Genomic DNA, 20,504 nt, shown 5'->3' on the forward strand with positions numbered 1-20,504 from the left:
CATTCCCCCTTCTAGTCCTCACTGGGCTGCCCCAGAATCTCCCACAGAGACCAGCCTGTGGAAGAGCCTTTCTCCAAGGTCACCCCTACGGAGGTGGGGCGGTGGTTCTTCCTTCTCCTGCAACCATGAGGGGCAGCAGTCAAGGTCTTCTGTCTGGAAGCTATAAGAGGGTCAGGTTTTTCTTCAGAGTTTTTCCTCACTTTATAAACTACTTGTATCAGCCAAACGAGAGTAGGATCCAAAGGTATGGTGGCGAAACGTTCTGAGCTGAAGTTCATATGATCTGACAAAGCGAAGGTGATTGTCAGCGCACTGAGACTGCTGGCAACATTATTAGTTTTTGTTGTGTGTTGATAAAGATGGATTTTGGGAATTTAAGCACGTAGGTTTGAGTGCAAACAATGTGCAAGAGGCAGCCAGAGATCAGAGTGTGGGGGTGTCAGAATGCACTCGGGACTGGGTGCTCTCACATTCACACGTTCAACTGTGATAGGTGACGTGGAAGCGGGGGTACTATCAGCTTTAAATATGATATATATGGCTATGTGTGTGTATATATATATATACTATATATGTAATATAATATGTGTTACACGTGTGCTGTGCTCAGTCATGCCCGACTCTGACTCGTGTGAGCGCATGGACTGTAGCCCACCAGACCCTCTGTCCATGGGATTTTCCAGGCAAGAATACTGGAGCGGGTGGCCATTTCCTACTCCAGGGGATCTTCCCCATCCAGGAATAGAACCCAAGTCTCTTGCACCTCTTGCACTGGCAGGCAGATTCTTTACCAATAGTGCCACCAGGGAAGCCTCTATACACATTATGGCTACAGTAAAGATTTTGACTGGCCTTTGTCCCTGTTCACCTCTAAACCCTTGGACTTCCTAGAGTCACAGGAGTCTTATTATTCATGGTGGCCCCTCAGACCACCTCTGAGTTTATGCTAATGAGGTGACCGGTGGTGCATTCCTAGGTAGATTCAGGATGGGGTCAGGCAGAGCTGGAAAGACCTACATGTGATTAGAGCTGGGCTTTTGAGCTATGTGATGTCAGCGCAGCCTCTAGGGAGGAGAGTTGGGGTTCAGTCACTGTGGCCAATGATTCCCGGATCATTCCTGCAAAACTAAAACTCAGTCAAAACTCTGGCCACCCAGGACGTGCACCGGCTTCCCTGGATGGTGGTCACACACTGACGTGCTGACACAGTACCAAATCCTAAGGACAAGGGAAGAGCATATTCAGGCCCCTCCTGGCCTTGCCCTGGCTCGTCCCCATCTGCATCCTTTATGTGAACTGTCATAAAGTACAGCACTTCCCTGGGTTCTGTGAGTCATCTCCACAAACTGTGGAACCTGAGGTGGTGCTGGGAAGCCCCCCAGATTTTAGCCAGTTGGTCAGAGGACAAGGCCTGGGAACCCCCAACCCAGAAGCTGGCTTCTGAAGCGAGGGAAGTCATGTTGAGGGTGTGCCTTAATTCATGAATTACACTGCACAGTGGAAGAAATCAGAGAGCCCTGGGGAAATTCACGAGGGTGCACTGATGTGGGCCCTAATGTTTGTTCACGTTCGCCTCCCTCGTTACAGAAGAAACATCCAATAGTGCATGTGGGTTGAATGAGTAAGTTAATTATGTAACAGAGTATTCACTGCCCATTGCCCAGCATGGGGTGTGGATCGGGCCTCACCTGACCCCCCAGATCAGCCCCATCCCCACCTGTACTCTTCTAAGTGTCATTTCTATCCTGGAGCTTACAAGTGCCCTGGGAGGCTCCCTCTGTCCGTCCGTCTGTCTCTTCACCTTTATACTCAAATCCCCTGACATGAACTCTCATTAGCTTGTTTTCTCCCACAGTCTGGGCCATGAGAACTTAGTGACACTTTATACCAGAGTCCAAAAACCAATAATAACATCAAGCTAGTTTTCCTCCCTGGAAAGGGAAAGTGGAAGTGAAGTTGCTCAGTCGTGTCCGACTCTTTGTGACCCCATGGACTGTAGCCTACCAGGCTCCTCCGTCCATGGGATTTTCCAGGCAAGAGTACTGGAGTGGATTGCCATTTTCTTCTCCAGCTGGAAAGGAAAAGGAACTGCTTAAAACATATCAGATTCCCTTTCCAGGAAAAGGAACTGCTACAGAAGAATCTGATATGTTTTAAGAGACCCTTCCTTTGAACTGGAAGTTTAACTCTTTTTTTTTAATTGAGATATAATTGACATGTAACACTGGGATTAGTTTAGGTGTACAACATAATATTTTGTATTTGTATAAATTGTTAAATGATTATCAGAATAAGTTTTGTTAACATACTTCACCACACATTTACAGACTTACAATTTTGTGTGTGTGTAGATTTTTAAGATCTACTCTCTTAACAGCTTTCAAATATATGATGCAGTATTATGAACTACACTTAGCATGCCATACACTACATCTCAGAACTTATTTGTAACTGGAAGTTTATACCTTTTGCCCACCTTCATCCATGTCCCCTACCACCTTGTTCCCACCTCTGGCAACCACCAATCTGCTCTGTATCTATGAGTTTGACTTTTTGTAGATTCTACTTACAAATGATATCAGACAGTATTTGTCTTTCTATGTCTGACTTATTTCACTTAGAATAATGCCCTCAAGGCCCATCTATACTGTTGCAAATGGTAGGAGTTCCTTCTTTTATTGCTGGATAATATTCCACTGAATATATTTACCACATCTTCTTTATCCATTCATCCTTCAGTGGACACTTAAGTTCTATGTCTTGATATTATAAATAATGCAGCAGTGAACATGGGAGTGCAGATATCATACCCAGAAGTGGAATTGCTGGATCATATGATAGTTTTATTTTCATTATTTTGAGGAAACTCTGTACTGTTTCTCATGGCAGCTGCACCAATTTACATTCCCACCAACACTGTACGCTCGAGGTTTCCCTTTTCTCCACATCCTCACCAAAACCTGTTTTCTCCTGTCTTTTTTATTTCTTGTGATGCCCATTGTGACAGGTGTGAAGTGATATCTCCTGTGGTTTTGACTTGCATTTCCCTGATGATTAATGATGCTGAGCCCCTTTCCTATGAACTGGGAATTTAGACTGTTCTACTGGGAGGTCCGTTGATGATAATCATCAGAACAAATCCCTAAACAATACTTTTAGAAAGACATTTTTTAAAATCACAAGCACACAAGAAAACCAAGGGTATGCTCTTAATGACTTAGAAATTATGCCAAATCCTCAAAACCCAGATGGCAGGTAAGGATGGAATTAAAGGAGGAAGCTACAGCACAAGGCAAGAAGGTGAGAAGATAGTGCCTGCAGGTGGAGCCCCCTGCTGGTGCTGCCCACCAAGTGCACAGGGCAGGCTTGGGGGCCATCGCTGTGACTGCCTTGGGGTAGCCTTGGGGGACTCATGAGTTGGGATATTTAGGTTTGAAAGGTGTACCGCTGAAAAGGAGGGAGCCCTTTTGACACATCACCTCACAGCCTGCCTCCCTCCCTGCAGTCCCCAGGCCCAAGCAAGCATGAGGAAATCCTGAGGCCTGCCTCCCTCCCTGCAGTCCCCAGGCCCAGGCAAGCATGAGGAAGTCCTGAGTGCAATTTTGACCCCCACCAGGAGACACCAACTACATGAGAAAAAACCAACCCCATGGGAAACAGACATCAAGCTCAACCAACAGACCTCTACTGGTGGACCCCAAGGAGGCAGCCTTCGGGGGAGACAAAGGCCTGAGCAACTGACATTCAAAAAAAGACCCAGGTTGGGCCAGGGAGGCCTGCTCCCTCCACTTTGCATCAGTTATTCCCGATTTTTCCACAGAACATTTCCTGCCCTACCCAGTTGGGTTCCTTTTCTGCGTCCCAGAGTTGGCCTCAGAATGCTTGAATCCTCAGGACCTACAGGCTCTACAATTCTTCATGAATGAGGTCCCCATCGTGTGTCTTTTCCCCTGGGATTTGGTCTGGTTCCAGTCTTTGAGTGTTTTTGTCCTTAAAAACTTTTACTGGTCTCACAGGGTCTCTGAGGTCTGGAAACATATCTGAACCTTCATAAATACCTTCTGAATGAAGTGCACCACTTAGGCACTTAAGGGCACCAACGTGCCTCTTGAGCTCCATCCTTGCCTCCAGAAGGTTCATTCCGCCAGCCTTCACTGTTTTGCAACTGAGCGACTGAACTCATAATTTTCTGGAGGTTCATTTTTAATTATTAAGATTGCTCTTTAGTCTCTAGGTCATGTCCAACTCTACTTACAACCCCATGAACTGTAACCTGCCAGGCTGCTTTGTCCATGGAATTTTCCAGGCAAGAATACTAGAGTGGGTTGCCATTTCCTTTTCCAGGGGATCTTCCCAACCCAGGGATCAAACCCACATCTCCTGCATTGTCACACAGATTCTTTACTACTGAGCTACCAGGGAAGCCCAATAAATAAGTAAATAAAAATAAATATTTTAAAAAGCAAAACTTAGTATGATGAACTATCCAGTCATTCCATAGTTCATATCCATTTTAATACATATATCAGTCACAGAAGTAACAGATTTCTAGAAGCACCTACAGCTGGTCCTACAGCTGCACTAATAGGTGGTTCTTCTGGAGAGAAGAGTTGAGGCACACCAGTAGCGTGATGCCCTCCTGAGTCACCTGGGCAAGGCTGGGGGCAGGGGACAGGGGAGGGGGCTGAAGGTTAAGGGCATGGTTTAGGAGGAGAAGAGAACCTCTACTGATTTTTCATTTTCTAATCATTTCTAATGAATCATTCTCAGGTTATGTATAGGCAAATGGATAGCTCAGGCCTAGGCCCTTGGACTAAGTCAGCTGTTCACATTAAAATGCTGACTTTCAAGTCTGGCAATGTAAACAAATACTTGTGTTGTCATTTATATTCTTTTTGTTATTGTTGAAACTAATAGCTGGCTCTTTATTTTTATTTTTTGTCAATTTCTTATTAAGTCCTGTGGATGTACATTATGTAAGTTTCAGGTGTACAACATAGTGATTCATAATTTTTAAAGGTTGTATTCCTTTTATAGTTATTACAAAATATTGGCTATAGTCCCTGTGTTGTACAATATGTCCTTGTAGTTTATTTACTTTATAGAGTAGTTTGTACCTCTTAATCCCCAACGCATATGTCCTACCCACTCCCATCTCCTTACTGGTAACCATGGTTTGTTCTCTGTATTTGTGAGTCTGTTCCTTTTTTTCTATACTCACTCAGTTCAGTTCAGTCACTCAGTTGTGTCCAACTCTTTGTGACCCCATGGACTATAGCACGCTAGGCCTCTTTGTCTATCACCAACTCACGGAATTTACTCAAACTCATGTCCATTGAGTCAGTGATGCCATCCAACCATGTCCTCTGTCGTCCCCTTCTCCTCCCACCTTCAATCTTTCCCAGCATCAGGGTCTTTTCTAATGAGTCAGCTCTTTGCATCAGGTGGCCAAAGTATTGGAGTTTCATCTTCAGCATCAGTCCTTCCAATGAACACCCAGGACTGATCTCCTTTAGGATGGACTGGTTGGATCTCCTTGCAGTCCAAGGGACTCTCAAGAGTCTTCTCCAACACCACAGTTCAAAATCATCAATTCTTCAGTGCTCAGCTTTCTTTATAGTCCAACTCTCACATCCATACCTGACCACTGGAAAAACCATAGCCTTAACTAGATGGAACTTATACTCACTAGTTTGTTGTATTTTTTAGATTCCACTTATAAGTGATATCATCCAGTGCTTGTCTTTCTCTGTCTGACTTATTGCACTTAACATAACACCTTCAAAGTCCATCCATGTTATCACAAATGACAGAATTTCTTTCTTTTTATGGCTGAGTTGTATTCCATTGTATGATATGCATATGTATATATATACACAAACATATGCATATCAGATCAGATCAGATCAGTCGCTCAACTGTGTCTGACTCTTTGCGACCCTATGAATCACAGCACGCCAGGACTCCCTGTCCATCACCAACTCCCAGAGTTCACTCAGACTCACGTCCATAGAGTCGGTGATGCCATCCAGCCATCTCATCCTCTGTCATCCCCTTCTCCTCCTGCCCCCAATCCCTCCCAGCATCAGAGTCTTTTCCAATGAGTCAACTCTTCGCATGAGGTGGCCAAAGTATTGGAGTTTCAGCTTTAGCATCATTCCTTCCAAAGAAATCCCAGGGCTGATCTCCTTCAGAATGGACTGGTTGGATCTCCCTGCAGTCCAAGGGACTCTCAAGGGTCTTCTCCAACACCACAGTTCAAAAGCATCGATTCTTTGGCACTCAGCTTTCTTCACAGTCCAACTGTCACATCCATACATGACCACAGGAAAAACCATAGCCTTGACTAGACAGACCTTTGTTGGCAAAGTAATGTCTCTGCTTTTGAATATGCTATCTAGGTTGGACATAACTTTCCTTCCAAGGAGTGAGTGTCTTTTAATTTCATGGCTGCAGTCACCATCTGCAGTGATTTTGGAGCCCAGAAAAATAAAGTCTGACACTGTTTCCACTGTTTCCCCATCTATTTCCCATGAAGTGATGGGACCGGATGTCATGATGTTAGTTTTCTGAATATTGAGCTTTAAGCCAACTTTTTCACTCTCCACTTTCACCTTCATCAAGAGGCTTTTTAGTTCCTCTTCACTTTCTGCCATAAGGGTGGTGTCATCTGCATATCTGAAGTTATTGATATTTCTCCTGCAATCTCGATTCTAGCTTGTGTTTCTTCCAGTCCAGCGTTTCTCATGATGTACTCTGCATAGAAGTTAAATAAACAGGGTGACAATATACAGCCTTGATGTACTCCTTTTCCTATTTGGAACCAGTCTGTTGTTCCACGTCCAGTTCTAACTGTTGCTTCCTGACCCGCATACAGATTTCTCAAGAGGCAGGTCAGGTGGTCTGGTATTCCCATCTCTTGAAGAATTTTCCACAGTTGATTGTGATCCACACAGTCAAAGGCTTTGGCATAGTCAATAAAGCAGAAATAGATGTTTTTCTGGAACTCTCTTGCTTTTTCCATGATCCAGCAGATGTTGGCAATTTGATCTCTGGTTCCTCTGCCTTTTCTAAAACCAGCTTGAACATCAGGAAGTTCACGGTTCACATATTGCTGAAGCCTGGCTTGGAGAATTTTGAGCATTCCTTTACTAGCGTGTGAGATGAGTGCAATTGTGCAGTAGTTTGAGCATTCTTTGGTATTGCCTTTCTTTGGGATTGGAATGAAAACTGACCTTTTCCAGTCCTGTGGCCACTGCTGAGTTTTCCAAATTTGCTGGCATATTGAGTGCAGCGCTTTCACAGAATCATCTTTCAGGATTTGAAATAGCTCAGCTGGAATTGCATCACCTCCACTAGCTTTGTTTGTAGTGATGCTTTTTAAGGCCCACTTGACTTCACATTCCAGGATGTCTGGCTCTAGGTCAGTGATCACACCATCGTGATTATCTGGGTTGTGAAGATCTTTTTTGTACAGTTCTTCTGTGTATTCTTGCCATCTCTTCTTAATATCTTCTGCTTCTGTTAGGTCCATACCACTTCTGTCCTTTATCAAGCCCATCTTTGCATGAAATGTTCCTTTGGTATCTCTGATTTTCTTGAAGAGATCTCTAATCTTTCCCATTCTGTTGTTTTCCTCTATTTCTTTGCATTGATCGCTGAAGAAGGCTTTTTTATCTCTTCTTGCTATTCTTTGGAACTCTGCATTCAGATGTTTATATCTTTCCTTTTCTCCTTTGCTTTTCACTTCTCTTCTTTTCACAGCTATTTGTAAGGCCTCCCCAGACAGCCATTTTGCTTTTTTTGCATTTCTTTTCCATGGGGATGGTCTTGATCCCTGTCTCCTGTACAATGTCATGAACCTCATTCCATAGTTCATCAGGCACTCTATCTATCAGATCTAGGCCCTTAAATCTATTTTTCACTTCCACTGTATAATCATAAGGGATTTGATTTAGGTCATACCTGAATGGTCTAGTGGTTTTCCCTACTTTCTTCAAATTAAGTCTGAATTTGGCAATAAGGAGTTCATGGTCTGAGCCACAGTCAGCTCCTGGTCTTGTTTTTGCTGACTGTATAGAGCTTCTCCATCTTTGGCTGCAAAGGATATAATCAATCTGATTTTGGTGTTGACCATCTGGTGATGTCCATGTATAGAGTCTTCTCCTGTGTTGTTGGAAGAGGGTGTTTGTTATGACCAGTGCATTTTCTTGGCAAAACTCTATTAGTCTTTGCCCTGCTTCATTCCATATTTGAAGGCCAAATTTGCCTGTTACTCCAGGTGTTTCTTGACTTCCTACTTTTGCATTCCAGTCCCCTATAATGAAAAGGACATCTTTTTTGGGTGTTAGTTCTAAAAGGTCTTGTAGGTCTTCATAGAACCATTCAACTTCAGCTTCTTCAGCATTACTGGTTGGGGCATAGACTTGGATTACTGTGATATTGAATGGTTTGCCTTGGAAACGAACAGAGATCATTCTGTCATTTTTGAGATTGCATCCAAGTACTGCATTTCAGACTCTTTTGTTGACCATGATGGCTACTCCATGTCTTCTGTGGGATTCCTGCCCGCAGTAGTAGATATAATGGTCATCTGAGTTAAATTCACCCATTCCAGGCCGTTTCAGTTCGCTGATTCCTAGAATGTCGACATTCACTCTTGCCATCTCTTGTTTGACCACTTCCAATTTGCCTTGATTCATGGACCTGACATTCCAGGTTCCTCTGCAATATTGCTCTTTACAGCATCAGACCTTGCTTCTATCACCAGTCACATCCACAGCTGGGTATTCATTTTGCTTTGGCTCCATCCCTTCATTCTTTCTGGAGTTATTTCTCCACTGATCTCCTGTTGATGGATACTTAGATTGCTTCCATATCTTGGCAATTGTAAATAATGCTGCTCTAAACATTGGGTTCATGTATCTTTTCAAATTATTGTTTTTATTTATTTTTCAGATATATACCCAGGAGTGGAATTGCTTGGTCATATGGCAGCTCTATCTTTAGTTTTTTGAGTAATCTCCATGCTGCTCACTACAGTGGCTATACCAATTTACATTCACACCAACACTGTATGAAGGTTCCCTTTTCTCCACAGCCTCACCAACATTTGCTGTGTTCTTTTTGATGACAGCCATTCTGACTGGTGTGATGTGATATCTTTTTCCTGTTTTAATGTCTATGATGATTAACAATGTGGACCCTCTTCTCAAGTGCCTGTTGGCCATCTGTGTGTGTTTGGAAAAATGGCTACACAGGTCTTCTGCCCATTTTTTGAATTACAGTTTTTTTATATTGAGTTGTATAGCTTTTTACATATTTTGGATATTAACCCCTCATTGGTCAGATCACTTGCAAATGTTTTCTCCCATTCAGTAGGTTGTCTTTTTGTTTTGTCGATGTTTTCCTTTGCTGTGCAGAAGCTTTTAAGTTTAGGTCCGATTTGTTTATTTTTGCTTTTACTTCCTTTGGTTTAAGAGACAGATCCCCAAATATATAGCTTTGATTTATGTCAAAGAGTGTTCTGCCCATGTTTTTCTTTAGGGGTTTCATGGTTTCCAGACTTACATTTAGTTTTTAATCCAATTTGAGCTTATTTTTGTATATGACTTTAGAGAATGTCCTAATTTCATTCTTTTACACATGGCTGTCCAGTTTTCACAGCACCACTCATTGAAGAGATGGTCATTTCTCAATTGTATATTCTTGCCTCCTTTGTTGTAGATTAATTTACCATGAGTACATGAGTTTATCTATAGGGTTTTTGTCTTGTTCACTCGGTCTATATCTCTCTTTACGTGTCAGTACCATGCTGCTTTATTATTGTAGCTTTGTAGTGTGGTCTAAAGACAGGGAGTGTGATTCCTCCAGCTTGATTCTTCATTTTCAAGATATTTTTGCTATTTGAGGTCTTTAGTGATTCCATACAGATTTTAAAATGACTTTTTCTAGTTCTGTGTTATTTATATTTATTATCCCACATCTAATTCTAGCTTTTAAACATCTTTCAATGCCTACTTTTTATACCATTCAACTCATTCACTCCCCTGGAACATTCCAATCTCTTCTACATATAAGAATTCACTGCTGGCACTAGAATTCCTCTATGGCTGAGAACTGTCTTTGCTGAGACGATTACTTAGGTAGAAGATGAGCCCCACTCTTAAGGGCCTGGATTAGGTGGCCTCATGCCATATCAATAATAATAAGGTCACAGCACTGCATGACAGAAAGAAAAGACTACGCCAGGATGAATAGAATAAGGAGGGAGGGAAAGGACAACCCAGTGGCCCCATCAGGGACCCCCAAATCTTCAGCAGTATCTTCTAAACACATCACAGTTTTGTTTAAGTGATTTTATCTTGTGAAAACCAGAGAAGGAGCTGAGTCCCTTGTTGGGGTAAATGTGGTCAGGACTGACGCAGCCCAGAGGAAGGCCAGACCTGGAACAGAGGAGGCCAGGGGACCCACACCTGCCCCCACCCCACCTAGTTAGCAGCAACCTCGATGATGTCTTCAGCTTCCACTAGCTTCAGAATTAGGAGTTTTCAGACCATTTCACCTGGACAGCCTCAACAGTCCAGGTGATGTCTGGACTGTATTACATATAATACTGGGAAGTTGGAAACTTGAATATACAATAGGAATCTGGTTATAAAAACAAAGAGAGAGCTAAGTGAGGAAATAATTTACAGACATTAAAAATTATATTTTCAAAGTCCATTTAATCACATGGAAAAGTTCCTGCTCTAATATCGGAAAAGAAAATAATCCAAAATGTCATTGTTGGTATTAGTTTGAGTTTGTGTTTTGTTTTAATAAGTGATCTTTGAAAAAAAGGACTAAAATTTTAACACAGATTGTTCCAGAGTTTGTTGGATGACAAGTGACTTTTCTTTTGTCATTCTCTTTGTTTTATTTCTACATGATTTTCAAACTCTCCATAATGAGCAAAGTAATGTCACAATCAGAAAAAAATCAACATCACTTTTGAAGCGTGGGAGCAGAGTTTGTTTGCATTAAGTGGTTTACTTGGCAGACACAAGAGAGATGAGCGAGAGGAATGCTGCCCTTAAGTGATGCTTGGTCTTGATTTATTTATTTTGGTTTAGGTAGAGACAGCATTTGTTTAGCAGAGATGAGAGGGACCTAGCCGCTTTTAGGAGAGCTTCAGGGTTGTCAGGAAAAAAAAAACCAACAACAACAACAACACACACACAGAAAAGAAGACACCACAGTAGCTCCAGGTTTGATCCCTGGGTTAGGAAGAGCCCCTGGAGAAGGAAATGGCAACCCGCTCCAGTATTCTTGCCTGGGAAATCCCATGGACAGAGTAGCCTGGCGGGCTACAGCCCATGGGGTCACAGAGAGTCAAATACGACTTAACGAAAGAGCCTGTATGAACCATTTAGGGAGCCTAAGTTATACTGAATATAATAACCAAGGAAGAAATGATTGGCTGTTCTGTTGCTCTTTAGCTGTGAGACTTTGGGCAAGTCACCAATGCTCTCCAGGCCTGAGTTCCCACCTGTATTATATAAAATAAAGGGATTAGGAAAGGTGATGTCTCAGCCCTTGCCTCTCTGGAGAGCCTGGATTGGCCCTAGACCATACGCCCTAACAGGGCGCATCTTAATTCTAGAGACAGGATCTTGTCGAGTGGCTCTGCGTTCACTTTTCGCGACTTTTCCGAGTTTCCTCCCTCCTGGCATCAGCCTGGTTTGGCCTCCTCCTGCCGATGCGTGTGGCTCGGTGACGACAGCTGAGCTGGGAGCAGAGCCCCATGCCAGCCGCCACCTTCCAAGAGGCTGCGTCCTGCCCGACTGCTTCCTGGGCTGCCCGCTGACCTCGCTCCACAGCTGCCTCCACCGTGCAGTCCTCCCGGAGTCCTCATCATGACCGCAGGTGTGGCCTGCCACCCGCCCTCCCCACCAGGCTCTCAGACGCCTCAGGAGGCGTCAGCTGGCCCTGGCGCCTTTGCCATTGGGAGTCCTGGCACCTGCCCTTCAGAGCGCAGTGCGCAGTCGTGCCCTGAGGCCTTCAAAGCTGCCTCGCCCAGATGAGTCCCACGGGGCGGATAATCTCACCTCTTATAACAAATGGGGAGCTGTGGTGGAGAAACTGCCGTGTCTTCCAAGAGGGAACAAAGACAGCGGATCAGCCAGGGCAGAAGTGAAGCCTCGGCACTCTCCCAGAGCAGCGTAGGCTTTCATAATCGGTCATGCGTCTTTTACCTTTTGAAACTTTGTCGGATTTATATATAGCCTCCATCTTGTCCCTCCGAACTCGGCAGGGCTCACCATCAGTCACTGGGCTGAACACCTGGAACTCTGTGGGGATTATCATTAGAAGGATGCGAGGCCAGGTGTGGTTTTGGACCGGAGACCTATTGGAAGAGGGAGGATTTCTCACTTTCCAAGTTTGCTCTGCTCAAGTTAAGACAATTAACCTCCTTTCCCCTTCAAACAACTGTTCTCCGCGGCTCTGCACTAGCAAGATGCGAGCCGAAGACACTGTCAAAAGTGGCCTGTGCCCTTCAAAGTCTTCAGATAAAAAGGTAGGTTGGATTGTCCCCAGGGCTTCTTCCTGCCACCACTGCCCTCTTTGCTCCACTAATTTCACCACTGCCTTCTGGACCTTACACCTCCTGAGAACAGGAATTTTCTCTAATGCTTCGGTGGTGAAGAGATTGTAGCCAAGGGGAGTCTGGCCAAAATTAGGCCCCCACATTGGGCCGCACTCACCTCTCAGAGTTTGCCAGGCCTGCCTGCAGGGAGAAAGGACAGATGGCAAGGTTATTCCCACCCACCTGGGGTCTTAGCTCTCTTAACTGATGTAGCTGTCAGCACACTATTCCCCGTCTTGGTCTGCAAAATCTCCCCGGACACACACACACTCAAAAACTCTTGGTAATATTAGTATTTTCAGGAAATCATGCACCTCCTTCTTACATTATGCTGATATTCTATTACATAGCTAGCATGAATTGAATGCTTATTCCATTCTGGGCACTGTGCTGACTGATTTTTATGCCCTACTGACTTCATTTAATCCTCACGCTAATCCTATGAGGAGGTTTGTGGGATGAATCTAAAGCTTGTGAACTGAAGTGAATTATCCATGTCACCCAGCCAGGGAGGGGCAAAACCAGGACTTGAAACCTGGTCTCATCTGACAAGTGAGCTTTTCAGCCATCATCCAAGATCCTCTCCATGACGCAGGGGCTCAACTGCAGGTGTCAAGGCGTTGCTGGTCTGGTGAGGTAGTCCTAGCCAGTCTTGGCACTTCCATCCCCAAGAGGGAAGCTCACCCTCTCCCCTCTCACACAACCTGGCCTTTTCCTGAGCTTACAGATCAGGGCATGAAGATCCACCACTCTCTCAAACACTTCCCAGTTCTGAGGTTTCAGATTATGGGAAATAATTCATCACAGAAAATTAACTTATCATCTTTCAGAAGTGATCTAACTTAGTCATTCCCTGGTGGCTCAGATGCTAAAGAATCGGCCTGCAATGCAGGAGACCTGGGTTTGATCCCTGGGTTGGGAAGACCCCCTGGAGAAGGGCATGGCAATCCACTCCAGTATTCTTACCTGGAGAATCCCCATAAACAGAGGAACCTGGCAGGCTACAGTCCATGGGGTCACAAAGAGTTGCACGCAACTCAGCGACTCAGCACAGCACACACAGTCATTTTCAAATTTGGCAGCGCAAGTCACAACTGGGGAAACTTTTAAATCCTGCAGACCAGGCTGTACCCCCACACCAATTAAATCAACTTTAAATTGGAACCAACTAGCATTTTTAATATTTTTTCAAATGAGTGCAAATTTACAAAACAGTTGGAAGGTGCTCTGGACTGAATGTTTGTGTCCCCCCAAATTCATCTGTTGAAATCCTAACCCCCAGTGTGATGGTAATCAGGGGGTGGGACCTTTGGAGTAATTAGGTCATGAGGGTGTAGCCTTCACAAATGGGATTAGTGCCCTTGTAAGAAGAGACATGTGGACTTGTTTCCTCTTTCTGCTCTCTGTGACGTGAGGATTCAGTGACCTGCCAACTGGAAAGCAAGCCTTCACCAAGAACTTGACAGGGCTGGCACCCTGGCCCTGGCCTTCCAGCCTCCAGAACTGTGAGAAATGGATTTCCGTGGATTAATCTGCCCAGTCTGTGGTATCCTGTTATAGCAGCCCCAACTAAGATACAAACACAATACAAAAAATTCCTTCCTGAACCAACTGAGAGTAATTTGCCAAACTCGTGCACCATCTTCCCCAATCATTTTAGTGTCTGTTTCCCACAAACAAAGACATTGTCCTATATAACCTCAATAGTGAAGTGAAGTGAAGTCGCTCAGTCATGTCCAACTCAATAGAAAACCCTAAATCAGGATATCACTGTTGTTATAGCTCTACTAGTCCTCAGATTTCATTCACATTTCATGAGTTGTCCTAATAACATTCTTTACAGGAAAGGGTCCAATTCAGAATCATGAGTTGCAGCTATTGGTCAGGTGTCTTTAGTCTTGTTCAGTCTGGAAAATTCCTCAGCCTTTCCTTGACTTTCATGACCTTGACGCTTCTGAAGATTATTTTGTAGAATGTCTTTCAGCTTGGGTCTGTCCAACATTTCCTTACGAAGGGATCCGGTTTATTCTTCTTTGACAAGAATGTCACAGAAATGATGCTGTGTTCTCATTGCATCCTTTTGGGTGGTCCACGTTTATTCTCCTGTTACTGATGACACTTACTTTGATCATTTAATTAAGATGGTGTCTGCCAGACTTCTCTGTTGTAAAAGGACTCTTTTTCCTTTTGTAAATTAATTAGCATTTTGTGATGAGAGGCAAGAAGTGAGCTGCATATTGAGAGACTGACTAGCCATCAGTTACTTTTACATCTCCTCAGGTGATTTCAGAGTGCAACCAGCTTGGAGAATCAGTGGCCTAACTTCTTTCTGTGAATAAAGCATCAGCAAAGACATGGGGCCTTTGTGACACGAGTTAATGCTGCTGTTGCTGCTGCTGCTAAGTCGCTTCAGTCATGTCCGACTTTGTGCGACCCCATAGATGGCAGCCCACCAGGCTTCCCCGTCCCTGGTATTCTCCAGGCAAGAATACTGGAGTGGGTTGCCATTTCCTTCTCCAATGCAAGAAAGTGAAAAGTGAAAGTGAAGTTGCTCAGTCGTGTCCGACTCCTAGTGACCCCATGGACTGCAGCCTACCAGGCTCCTCCATCCATGGGATTTTTCAGGCAAGTGTACTGGAGTGGGGTGCCATTGAGTTAATGCTAAGAAGAGCCAACTGTATTAGTTAACATTATCATGAGAAACGCTGGACTGGAAGAAACACAAGCTGGAATCAAGATTGCCGGGAGAAATATCAATAACCTCAGATATGCAGATGACACCACCCTTATGGCAGAAAGTGAAGAGGAACTCAAAAGCCTCTTGATGAAAGTGAAAGTGGAGAGTGAAAAAGTTGGCTTAAAGCTCAACATTCAGAAAACTAAGATCATGGCATCCGGTCCCATCACTTCATGGGAAATAGATGGGGAAACAGTGGCTGACTTTATTTTTTGGGGCTCCAAAATCACTGCAGGTGGTGATTGCAGCCATGAAATTAAAAGACACTTACTCCTTGGAAGGAAAGTTATGTCCAACCTAGATAGCATATTCAAAAGCAGAGACATTACTTTGCCAACAAACGTTGTCTAGTCAAGGCTATGGTTTTTCCTGTGGTCATGTATGGATGTGAGAGTTGGACTGTGAAGAAGGCTGAGCGCCAAAGAATTGATGCTTTTGAACTGTGGCATTGGAGAAGACTCTTGAGAGTCCCTTGGACTGCAAGGAGATCCAACCAGTCCATTCTGAAGGATATCAGCCCTGGGATTTCTTTGGAGGGAATGATGCTAAAGCTGAAACTCCAATACTTTGGCCACCTCATGCTAAGAGTTGACTCACTGGAAAAGACTCTGATGCTGGGAGGGATTGGGGGCAGGAGGAGAAGGGGATGACAGAGGATAAGATGGCTGGATGGCATCACTGACTCGATGGACGTGAGTCTGAGTGAACTCCGGGAGTTGATGATGGACAGGGAGGCCTGGCATGCTGAGATTCATGGGGTCGCAAAGAGTCGGACACAACTGAGTGACTGAACTGAACTGATTGAAGTCTATGTGCCATCCACTGTGCTAGTTACTTTATAAGCATCATCACCATCACTATAGCAGCTTACAGTTATTATTATCCATTCATTCAATAAATTCCTACTGAGCACTAACTGTGAGCCAAACACTCTTCTAGGTTCTGGAGATATAGCTGTGCACAAGAGACACACAAATCCCTTTTCTCATGGAGCCTACATTCTACTGGAGCTAACACTGTGATACTTACTTTATACTCACAGTTTATGACAGTGATGATAACTTGCCTCTACTGAGCACGAACTGTGGGCCAAATTCTTAGATCAGCCTTACAACAACACTGTGAGGCAGGCTCATGAACTTATAAACTTATGTCAGGAAAAGAAAGACTGTAAGGCATGTAGAAATACACTTACCACAACACTTGATACATTAATTATGTTCCCTTCAGTCCTAGCAAAGATGATCATGGACACTAGAATTTGGGGAGAATCATACTGAGTCAACAAAATGCCACTTTATACACATCAAGTTGGCAAAAACGAGAAAGCCAGACTGTATCAAATACTGGAAAAGGATGTGGGGAAATGTGACCTTTGAGCATTGTTGGTTCGAAGGTAGCTGGTGAGCCACTCCAAGGGCATTTTCTACATGTATCCCTAGAACCCTGGAAAGCCACCTTTGGGTTTATCCACTGGAGAAACCATCACAAGTTCACAAAGAGACATATGTGTGAAGAGCTTCACACAGACTTGGATGCTGTCACAGAGCTGGAGGCAACCAGGGGCCCTTACCGGGGAAATGAACAAGCAACATATGTTACAGGTATTTGGTGAAATACTTTGCAGTAGACAGAAGAAATTACCCAGACTACATAAACCATGTATAACTCTCAAAATCATACTGTTAAGCTCAAAATGAAAGAAACAGAATATTTATAGCACAACACTTTTAAGAATTTTAAAACAACACACAAAACCACACTCTATATTATCAAGGATGTTTCCACACACATATGTGTGATGGAAGAGGGACTGGAAGGAGATGTGTTAAATATATGTCTAGGTATGCACAGAGGGGCAGGGGAGGAGGAGGGCAATGGGATTGGAGCTGGGAGACTGACTGAGAAAATAATAACGAATTAAACAACAGAAGAGACTTGTCAGGACAATTCCTTACATCCTGTGAATTTATGAGTGTGATCAGTTTGATTCTGTGGCTGACTTTATTCTGCCTGGAAGCAGAATAAAAGACAGTGCATGAATGTCTTTCAAAAATGTTATATAAGCACTCCAGAAAGAGCTCCCTTACACCCAACCCTCTTCAAACCCATCCTCACAGAAGAAGCAGAGTCTCTGAAACAGACTGATATCCTTTTACATCAAGCTGACCTCCTGAAATCAGGCCTGCGTCAATGCTCACCCTGAACCACCCCAGGACCCCTGACGCATGTTTTCCACAATGCCTTCCTCCGGTGACAGAGGGCCAGGAAAGAGAAGAGAGTTGCCCTGATCAGGAAACTGGTCTTGGCTCTGCAACTTACTGGCTGTGCGAGCTTGATCAGGATGTTCACCTTCTTCAGCTAGTTCCTCATCTCTCAAAATGGGAATCACACCAGCTATCTGAAAGGGCTGTTTGCAGAAATAAAGGAGATTCTGTATGAAGGAACATGGCCATGGTCCCCCTCCCTCCTTCTGGAGAACTTCAGTGGGACCTGAAGTCTCTTGTCCATAATTCTAAACATCCCCCAAATGCTGGGCTCACAGTTGGAAGTGATGGGGATACACTCCCTCAGTCTCCTCACTCTGGGCCATGCGGAGGACAGAACAATGGCCGTCCACACGTGTCCGAGTGGTGGTTCCATCATGCCTGGACCTGAGGTAGGTGCAGACAGCGAGTTCCCAGAGGAGGACTGTTCAGGGTGGCAGAGCCTTTTCTGAGCTGTTTGTCCCAAATGACTGGGCATTTTCTTTCCTGCATCTTCCTCGAAATAAATGGCACTGCTTTTTACCTGTGCTGGAAGGCCTCTTGAGTTCTTCCTCCCGCCTCACTCCAAGTCTAGTCACCAGCTCAGTCCTGTTCATTCTTCCCCCGGGAGCCTCTCCGAGCCGCCTGGACCCATTCCTGGGGACCTGTGAACTGGCAAGCTCTTAGCATTTTTCTCCAGGAAGGCTGCGATAGTGTCTTGTTTTATCTCCCTGCCTCCTCCAGCCCCATCCTCCAGGCAAGAAGGAACCTTCTGACACATGGTCTAATGTCTTCTTTACTACTCCAAATTCTCACAGGTTGCTCTAGACAAGCTCAGTTCACATCACTGCCTTTCCTCTTCCCTGCCCCAGTCTTGCTGGATTTCTTCCACTGGGTACTTGCCAAGGCCTTTGGCTCCACCCATCCATCGTGTGCAGGCTCTCCGGCTCACTTTGTGTGGCTGGTCCTTGTTGGCTTTGGGAGCTCAGCTCTGCTCTGCAGACTAGCCTTTCCTGATCACCCTCTCTAAGGCCTCCTTACCACCCCTACTGATTCCCATGGATGCCCCTGTTCATGGCTTTCAGGACGTTTATCACAATCCTAGTTTGCTTGCAGCCTTTAGTCCCTTTTTTATAGAACTTCTTCTTCCAGAACTGGAAGGGTGCCAGAGACATAGTAAATCCTTGTGTGTGTGTGCGCTTAGTCATGTCACTCTTTGCAACACCATGGACTATAGCCCACCATGTTTCTCTGTCCATATTTCCCAGGCAAGAATACCAGAGTGGGTTGCCATTTCCTATCCCGGGGATCTTCCCAACCCAGGGATCGAACCCCCATCTCCTATGTCTCCTGCACTGGCAGGCAGATTCTTAACCACTGAAAGTGAAAATGAAGTTGTTCAGTCATGTCCAAGTCTTTGCAACCCCATGGACTGTAGCCTACCAGGCTCCTCCATCCATGGAATTTTCTAGGCAAGAGTTCTGGAGTGGGTTGCCATTGCCTTCTCCAGGGGATCTTCCCAACCCAGGGATAGAACCCGAGTCTCCCTCATTGCGGACAGACGCTTTACCATCTGAGCCACCAGGGAATCCCACTCTTTACCACTGATGCCACCTCGAAATACCAACACGGCCTCCTCAAAATTCATGTCCACCTGGAACCTCAGAATGTGACTTTATTAGTCAAATCTACCTCACTTGTCTTCACTATTCAAGGTCATTTTAAGACTTGTACGTCCTCCAAGTTGCCCATAGCCTAAACAACAAGACATTTGCCCGAGGGACTTCTCTGGTGGCCCAGTGTCTAAGGCTCCACGCTCCCAATGCAGAGGACCCAGATTGGACCACTGGTCTGCAATTACATCCCATATGCCACAATGAAGAAGCTGTGTACCACCACTGAGACCTGGCAAAGCCAAATAAAGTTTAAATATATTTTTTAAAAAAAAGATGTTTGCCCAAGTTGTTATCTAGGGACTGAGAGTCAGCAGCATCTAGTTGGAGCTGAGCTGGTTGAGACTGGATAGAACCATCAACCCTTCAACTGGGTGTGTGCAACTTGGTGCCCCTGTGAGTGTGCGTGAGCAGAATGATCACCTCTTTATCCAGTCACCTTTCCCACACTTCAGGCTGCCCTGCTTCTTTACTCCTTGTCCCATAAGCACCTCAGGTTCCTTGCCTCCAGGGAGGTAAATTTGAGATGTTTTCTCCCATCTCCTCACATGGCTGCCTTACAAATAAACTCTCTCTTTGCTGCAAACCTCGGTGTCTCTGTGTCTTGGTTTGCTGTGCCTTGGGCAAAGTGAACCTAGTTCAGTAACACTTGTCTATATCTGGTCTGGGATCTTAGTCTGTTTGCACTAGGTCCGGGGAGCCTTTGTATTAGTTTTCCAGGGTGGCTGTAACAAATCATCATAAATTTAGCAGCTTTAAACTACACAAATCTGTCCTAGTTCTGTTGGTTAGAATTTCAACTCAGGTCTCACTGGATGAAAATCAGTCATTGGCTGGGTAAGTCTCTAGGAGAAAATCTATTGCTTGCCTTTTCCTGTCTTTCTTGCCTCGTGATCCCTCTTTGCTTCAGCCAAGAAGGGTCTGCAGGAGTCTTCCTCATATTGAATCCCTCTGACACGAACACTCCTGCCTCCCTCTTCCACTTGCAAGGACCCACCCAGATAATTCAGGATAATCATCGGTGTTTTAAAAGTCAGATGATTAATAACCTTAATCACATCTGCTACCTCAGTTCCCCTCTGGCACTTAACCATAACGTGTTCACGGTTTCCAGTGATTAGGGGGTGGACACCTTCAGGAAGCTGTTCATTATGCTGCCTACCACACCCGGGAAACCAGATAAAATGGGAATGCCAACTATACTGCCAGGCAACTTTGCT

Source organism: Bos mutus, chromosome 16 (genome assembly GCF_027580195.1).
Source record: "Bos mutus isolate GX-2022 chromosome 16, NWIPB_WYAK_1.1, whole genome shotgun sequence".
NCBI lineage: Eukaryota > Metazoa > Chordata > Mammalia > Artiodactyla > Bovidae > Bos > Bos mutus.